General features: G+C 46.9%; 1 protein-coding gene across 8 annotated transcripts in view; it reads left to right on the top strand.

Annotated features, from left to right (window-relative positions):
• The first annotated feature begins 295 nt into the window (after window positions 1-295).
• Window positions 296-6,885, top strand: part of ARHGEF7 (Rho guanine nucleotide exchange factor 7) — a 97,915-nt gene continuing 91,325 nt past the window's right edge. For 3 of the 8 annotated variants that reach the window (XM_089899357.1, XM_089899352.1, XM_089899355.1), the window contains exons 1-2: window positions 296-392; window positions 575-661. The gene's annotated coding sequence lies outside the window, so the exon portion shown is untranslated. The other 5 variants (XM_089899361.1, XM_089899353.1, XM_022576736.3 and 2 more) reach the window with 5 other exon arrangements.

Here is a 6,885-nt window from a genome sequence, read left to right as displayed (position 1 = left end):
CAACAGTCCCTTCGTGGTTGCTTCAAGCGGAGGAAGCCAAGCTTTCCCGGGTCCCTCTGGGAGGGGCGGGCTGCGCCCGCTAGGCCGCGTCGGAGGGCGAGCGCCGGGTGCGGGGATGGGGAATCCGCGCGTGAGCCGGGCCAGGTGGGCCGCGTCCGAGGGCGAGCTCCAAGTGCGGGGAGAAGTCCGCGCGTGGGCCGGGCGAGGGAGGCCGCGTCGGAAGACCAGCGCCAGCTGTCGAGAGAAGAGGCCGCGCCCTCACGGCGGGGGACCGGAAGAGGTTGCGGGCGGGGCCTGCCGGGGCGCGGTCTGAAGACGTCACTTCCGGCGCCGCTCCACTTCCTGGTGAGGGAAGGGGCTGAGATTGGTGCGTCCCGGAGGAAGGAAAAAGGGTGAGGAGAGGCGGCGGCCGAGCGGGCGGGCGCCGGGGGCGGCCGGGCTGGCTCCGGGCCGCCGGGGCAGCCCGCCCTGGTCGCTCGCGCGGCCGGCACGCCCGCCGGGGCCGCGTCGCGTTCCCCTCGGGGCGCATTCGCGGCCTGCCCGCGGCGCTCAGCGCCTGTTCTCTGTGTTGCAGGTCTACCCGGAGCCCCGGAGCGAGGGCGAGTGCCTGAGCAACATCCGCGAGTTCCTGCGAGGCTGCGGGGCGTCCCTGCGCCTGGAGGTGAGTGGCGGGGCCGGCGGGGCGCTGGGGCGCGAGGCGGGCGGGCGTGGTAACGGCCCGTAGCGGCGGCGCCCGGGGCTCGGCTCGCGGGTTCCCCAGGGGCGACTGCGGGCTCAGGGCAGGGAGGAGCCCCACATTTTGCCCGCTGCGATGGGGACAGGTGGTTACAGTAGCTCGTGGTGCAGGTGACAACACGTTTTCGACAGCCGTTTGTTGGGCAGGGGCGCTTTCTGGCTCCTTGGTACTTGCCTTAGCTTTAACTCTGCCCTAGGGATTCTCGGGGGACGCGCATCCAGGTCTGGGTCAGCCGTCAGAACCCTAAGCAGGTGATCAGGCGGAGCCGGGAGAAATAAAATGGGCCCCCAGTCCTCCAAGTGTCACTCCCTTTAGGTGATTCTTACTTTGACAATTGATGTTTAGGTTAGGGACATGTTAATCTATGTCTTGGGGCGTGGGTGTCATTTCCATGGTGCTTAGAATTTTGTCACTGTGCTAAATACAGTCTTTCAGTAGCAGCTTTCTGGAAATTTCTTTTCTTTTCTTTTCTTTTTTTTTTTTTTGCCATACGCGCGGGCCTCTCACTGTCGTGGCCTCTCCCGTTGCGGAGCACAGGCTCCGGAGGCGCAGGCTCAGCGGCCATGGCTCACGGGCCCAGCCGCTCCGCGGCCTGTGGGATCTTCCCGGACCGGGGCACGAACCCGTGTCCCCTGCATCGGCAGGCGGACTCTCAACCACTGCGCCACCAGGGAAGCCCTGGAAATTTCTTTTTCATCTTATGTTACCACGTGTGGTTTTTCTTAATCCTGGGATAGGGCTTTAGATCAGAAATGTAGCTGCTTTTTTATTTGGAAATTACAGACTAATGTGGTTATAGTCAGTTGGGGGTTTAAATCTTGCCTTTTCTACCTGCGGCTTTACCACTCCCTGCCTTTGTTTCCTTATCTGAGTACTGAGATGAATTATACCAGGCTTCTAGGTAACAGTATATGAAAGAATCTGCAACAGAACCACTGCATCCTAAAAGAACCATCTCTTAGGTTTCTTGGGAAATAAATGTAGAAGTCATCAAATCTGTGAGGAAGGCTATATGGAACGCTTATCTCTTGGTTGAAGTTTGATAAGAGTAAATTACTGTCTTTATGAATATGATTGGCAACACTAAGTTGGTAGCATTTGACGTCTGTGAGGAAGTCATGTACAGATAAGTGAAAATGCTCAGAGGAGAGTCCAAAGTGGAGATGGTGGCTGTTTAGGCGTGGGAGAGACATTGTTTCAGAAGGGTCTTTTCCCCTGCTGGATGGGCTTTGTCGTTTTATCATTGAGTTTCCCTGTTAGGCTGTGATAATAAATGCTTGTAGCAGTTTTTGCTTTTTTTGACCTTCGTTGAGGAATTTTATTATCCCCTTCAAACTATTGAGTTTAGTTTCTCATTAGACTAAATTTGAAACTCACTTTGCAAGAAGGTATTGTTTTAAAGAATGTTGAACGTAAAAAAAACCAAAACACCTCATCCTTAGTTTTCCAAAGGTTGCTGTTGAAATTTTATATAGCTACTCTTTTTGTTAAATTGAGTTTATTTAAAGATGTTCTAGAAGAGACTTTGTTCACTAACACATCCTAAGTATCTGGAGCAGTGCTTGGCGTATAGTAGGCCTTCAGTTAATACTTGTGATTGCCTGATGACCTGGCAGTTGTAGTTGAGAGGAAAGGTTTCCTTTTATATAAAGAAGTTGATCAAGTATGACTTATTTTGTGGTATTTAAATATCTCTTCCAGTAAATTTACAATAGAGGCAAGTTTAGTTAACATTCTTTCAAGCTCAGTTATAAGTTAAACTTTAAAACTTTCAATTAAAGAAGAGGTAATAATTTTAAAAAGCACATCAGAAAGCTCATACATTTGTTAGTCACTCTGAAAAAGGAGCTCTGTACGGTATGGACTCAACTTGGGCTTCCAGACTTGTAATCTGTGATGTGAAGGGACAGGCTTGTTCACTGAAAGACAGCCTCACACGTGGAACACAGTGTGGTGGGCGGTTTCCCAGTGTTTTTAAAGAAAAATACATGGAAAGGGAGTGAGGAGGGAAGGACTTTGCTCTTTTGAAACACTTTGTAGCTCTACACACTTCATTTTCACAAAATGCTGGAAGACAAGAGACAGGAAAGCTTTTGAAATTACAAACATGAAACTCAAGATTGATAGCTTGAGTTCTAATTAGCTTTTGTTCTGTATAAGTGTCAAGGTAGGTTTTTCCAGGGGTTAGTTTAGACTGCATTGTGTTTGTAACAGACTGCTTGTCTTTGGTATATGTATTTTCTTGTCTACCACCATTATAAACTGTCTTAAGGGGACTTCCCTGGTGGCGCACTGGGTAAGAATCTGCCTGCCAGTGCAGGGGACACGGGTTCAAGCCCTGGGCCGGGAAGACCCCACATGCCATGGAGCAGCTAAGCCTGTGTGCCACAACTACTGAGCCTGTGCTCTAGAGTCTGTGCTCCGCAACAAGAGAAGCCACGGCAACGAGAAACCCATGCACTGGAAGAGTAGCCCCCACTTGCCGCAACTAGAGAAAGCCCGCGCACAGCAACAAAGACCCAATGCAGCCGAAAATAAATAAATAAATTTATTAAAAAAAAACTGTCTTAAGATTTCTTAAAGGAAGAGAGGAACTGAACGTCATAATTACTTTATCAGTTATTTTAACACATACACGCCTTAACTCGCTGTGGAAAATCAAGTATTAGTCCCCTAATGAGTTCTGATTATGAAAGGAGTTTTAATTTTAAAGGAGTATTGTACGATTTGCATTTATTGTTAAACTTTGAGAAGCAATTTAAGTTTTAAGTTGGAAAACATTTTTAAATTTGGAAAATTTTAAAAAACTTAAAAATTGGAAAACTGTGTTTAGGAAAACAGCACATATATCTTGGATGATCTTTTCATCTTTCATATAATGTTTGCTTCCTAGCAAGCATCTTGTTTGACTTTTTTGTTTCCTTAAATAGTATGGAATTTGATAAGAATTTAGGTTTTTTTCTCATGTTCCTAATGGTGTAATAAGGAAATAAGATGACCCTGTTTAGAACTATTATGTCTTGATAAATAAAGTTGGAACTTTTCTAGAAAGTTAAGTTTACTGATACAAGGAGCCAGGCACCGTGATTCTCTCCAGCTTGGGAATATTGTGTTTGGAAACCCTCGTTTGCCTAGCACGTGTAGCAAGGACAGAACTTGTCCTGGACGTGCAGGCAACGTTGTGTGTGAGAGAGAAGGTTGCTCATGCTGACCAAGTCCTGTCTTTGTATAGTTTTCCAGAGTTTTCATCTGAGCCCTGATTTCAGTTCTCAATAGCATGCTGTTTTTGGTTATTTGTAACACTTTCTAAAGGACTTCCACGTGTTGTCTTAGTTTGCTCCTTCGTCTTTTGAGTTATTACGGTCCTTGTTTTACAGGAAGGAGACGCAGCCTAACTCATCAGTTCTCACTATTAACTGGGTGAACGTTAGCCACAGGGCTGCTCTTGGGCTTTTTAAGGAATACTGATGTGTGGACCCATCTCCAGAGGTTGTGCGCTCAGCAGGTCCTGGGGAGTGGGGGTGGATGTGAGAGTCTCCATGCTGGAAGTAAGCAGAAAGGCCAGCTGGGGCTGTGCAACCCGCTGAGGGGACTCGGGGTGCGGAGCTGGGGCACGGAGCTGGTGTTTGGCTCTGAGTGAGGGGCTTTTCCACTGCTGCAGGCAGCCCTGCTTCTTGGACCCTTCCTGGAGAAGCAGGTGGTGTCCGGTTTGGGATGCAGCATTACTCACTTTATACTAATCTGTGTGATTAGGTAAATCGTCAGCAGTTGCAAACTAATGTATGTCTGTAATGACCACAGGTAAGCCGGAACAGGCAGATCTGTGTAAGGGAAATAATGCCGTAGTCGTTTATTAGTGCTTAAAACTGTGAAAGAAAACTGTTCCCTTGACCGTGAGACTGTCGAGGAGGAAACGTTCTGACTTTCGCTCTATGAGACTGTTTTGGTGGCACTTCGGTGTTTGTTTTGCAGGGCGAATGGTGGACTTGTTCACATCACAGATGTGAGTCTTTGCTGACTTGGATGCCGTCTTATTTTTTACCTGTTTTTAACAACGTTATATCTGTTCGCTGAGTCATTACTTTCTTAGGCCTCTCCACCTGTATCACCATCAGTGGCAGTTGGCCACTTCTCAGAGTAATTTTTTCACCAAAAACCCAGTTTGTCTCACTTCCCGGGAATTGTGTACGTGGTGCTGAGCAGCCACGAGCAGGTCGTGCTGGGGCGGGCGCTGAACAGTCAGCTGGGCGTGCTCTCCCACTGCGATTTGGGCCTTTAATAAAAGCGTCCTGTGTACTTGCAGGGCCTTGCTCACCTCCTGGTGGTTGCCCATGAATATCAGCTTTCTGCTTCGCAGGGCCGGTAAGCACATTGGCCTGAAGCCCACTGGGTTTCTGCCCCACTCTGCCTCTTGCCAGCTCTACCATCTGGATAAGGGGCATCACCACGATGCAGGCCCTTCGTATTTGTTGTAGGATTAAATGAATTAGCATATAGCACTTAAGAACAGTGCCTCACGTGTTTTCGGTGCTAAATAGACAGTGGCTGTTACTGTTATCGTTTTCTTGTAGTTTGAACGACGTTGGTGTGTATTTTTGAAAAACTTTGCCCCATAATCCATATTCAGTTATACAGACTTCAGGAAATGGAGAATGTAAGAAGAAAATAATTATATAATTATGCCATCTAGAGATAACCAATATGAAAATTAGTGTATATTTTTCAGTCTTTCCCCCCTTCGCACGTACGTAAGTATGCTCTAAAATATCCACGACGTCTCGTAGTATAGATGTTTTATGATGTGCTTTAACTTAGCGTAGCGGCTGTTTGCTTGTCTTCAGTATCTGTCTAGTTATCTTTAATGGCTTCTCCGTAGTTTGTGGTGCTAATCCCCACTTTTGGATGTAGAGGTTGTTTCTAAGTTTTCATTGTGGTAGACAGTGATCTGTGTGATGGCCATTTCTGTACAGAATCCTGCATCTTTGATTATCTCTGAAGGAGAAATTCCCTGATAGGGCAGTGCATAGGTCAAAGGTAGGGCTTTTAAACATTTAAAGCACTATTGCCACATTGTCTCCAGAGACATTTTTATCCTCCTGCCTTGCCCGTAGCAGTGTGTGAGAGCACGCCCTTGCAGTCAGTCCTGTGACTGCCTGTATCAGTTGCTTCTCTTGCCCTCGGGAAAATGGAAGCCCCTTGGGGTAAACATTTTGGCTTTTCTTTCTTGTGTCGTCTGCAGTGCCCGCATTCCTGCGTAAATGGTAAACAAAAGCAGATATGACGCACTCAAGGTTTCCTCCATTGGACTCACAAAGGAGGATGTGAAAGGAAAGCTGCTAGACTAGGAAATCAAAGTTGAAAACTGTAGACGTTGGCAGAGCTCCTTCCAGCTTTCTGACAAGTAACCTCTGGCTGTTCCGGGGTCGCTCTATAAAGGGGGAACTCTGGCTGGAAGCACCGCTTGAGACTGTGTGCAGAGGTGCCGATTTCCCTCTGTGTGAGTGATGAAGTTTTCATTTTCTGTCTTTAAAGTCGAGAGAGAAGGGAAAGGTATTAGGCGGCTCTCCAGTGTTGTAGTCAGCTAGGCTGATGGGCTGAGTTAGGGAAAGAACTCATCTTTCTAAAACGTTCGTCTTCTTTGTGTATTTCTGACGGACAGATTCTTTTGTTAAACTTCTTTGTCCTCGTGCTCAATTCTCTTCTAGATTTTTAACAAGGTTATGATTGAGATTTTTCTCCAAAAGAATATTTAAAAATACTATTGGAATAACTAAGGCATGCTCATGTGAAAACTTGAAACTTGTTGATGTAGGCTTCAGGATTAATTGAAACAAAGACAAAAGTATATAGTCCTTTCCCTGGGAATGAGATGCCCCACCCAGGTGTTACCTTCGACCTAGATTCAGGTAAAGTTGTTTGCTACAACTTTGTACTGAAGGTGTGTTTGAGGTCACACAGCAGTCTGTCATCTTAGCTGGTCACCTGTGCTCCTGACTCCATGGTGAGCTGGAAGTGGTAGGTAATGATGTAGTATTTATTGACCGACTCAATTCTTGAAGTCAGTTTATTCATGTTTTTGCCAGAACTTGCCGTTTAAAGAAGTTGAGAGACAGTAAGTAATTAAAAAGTCATTTAGGAGATGGATAACT

Source organism: Delphinapterus leucas, chromosome 18 (assembly GCF_059928025.1).
Source record: "Delphinapterus leucas isolate spDelLeu-1000000601 "Yukka" chromosome 18, BTC_Dleu_Yukka2, whole genome shotgun sequence".
Lineage (NCBI taxonomy): Eukaryota > Metazoa > Chordata > Mammalia > Artiodactyla > Monodontidae > Delphinapterus > Delphinapterus leucas.
The sequence above is the reverse complement of the archived record's forward strand: the minus strand, read 5'-3'. Positions and strand labels throughout refer to the sequence as shown.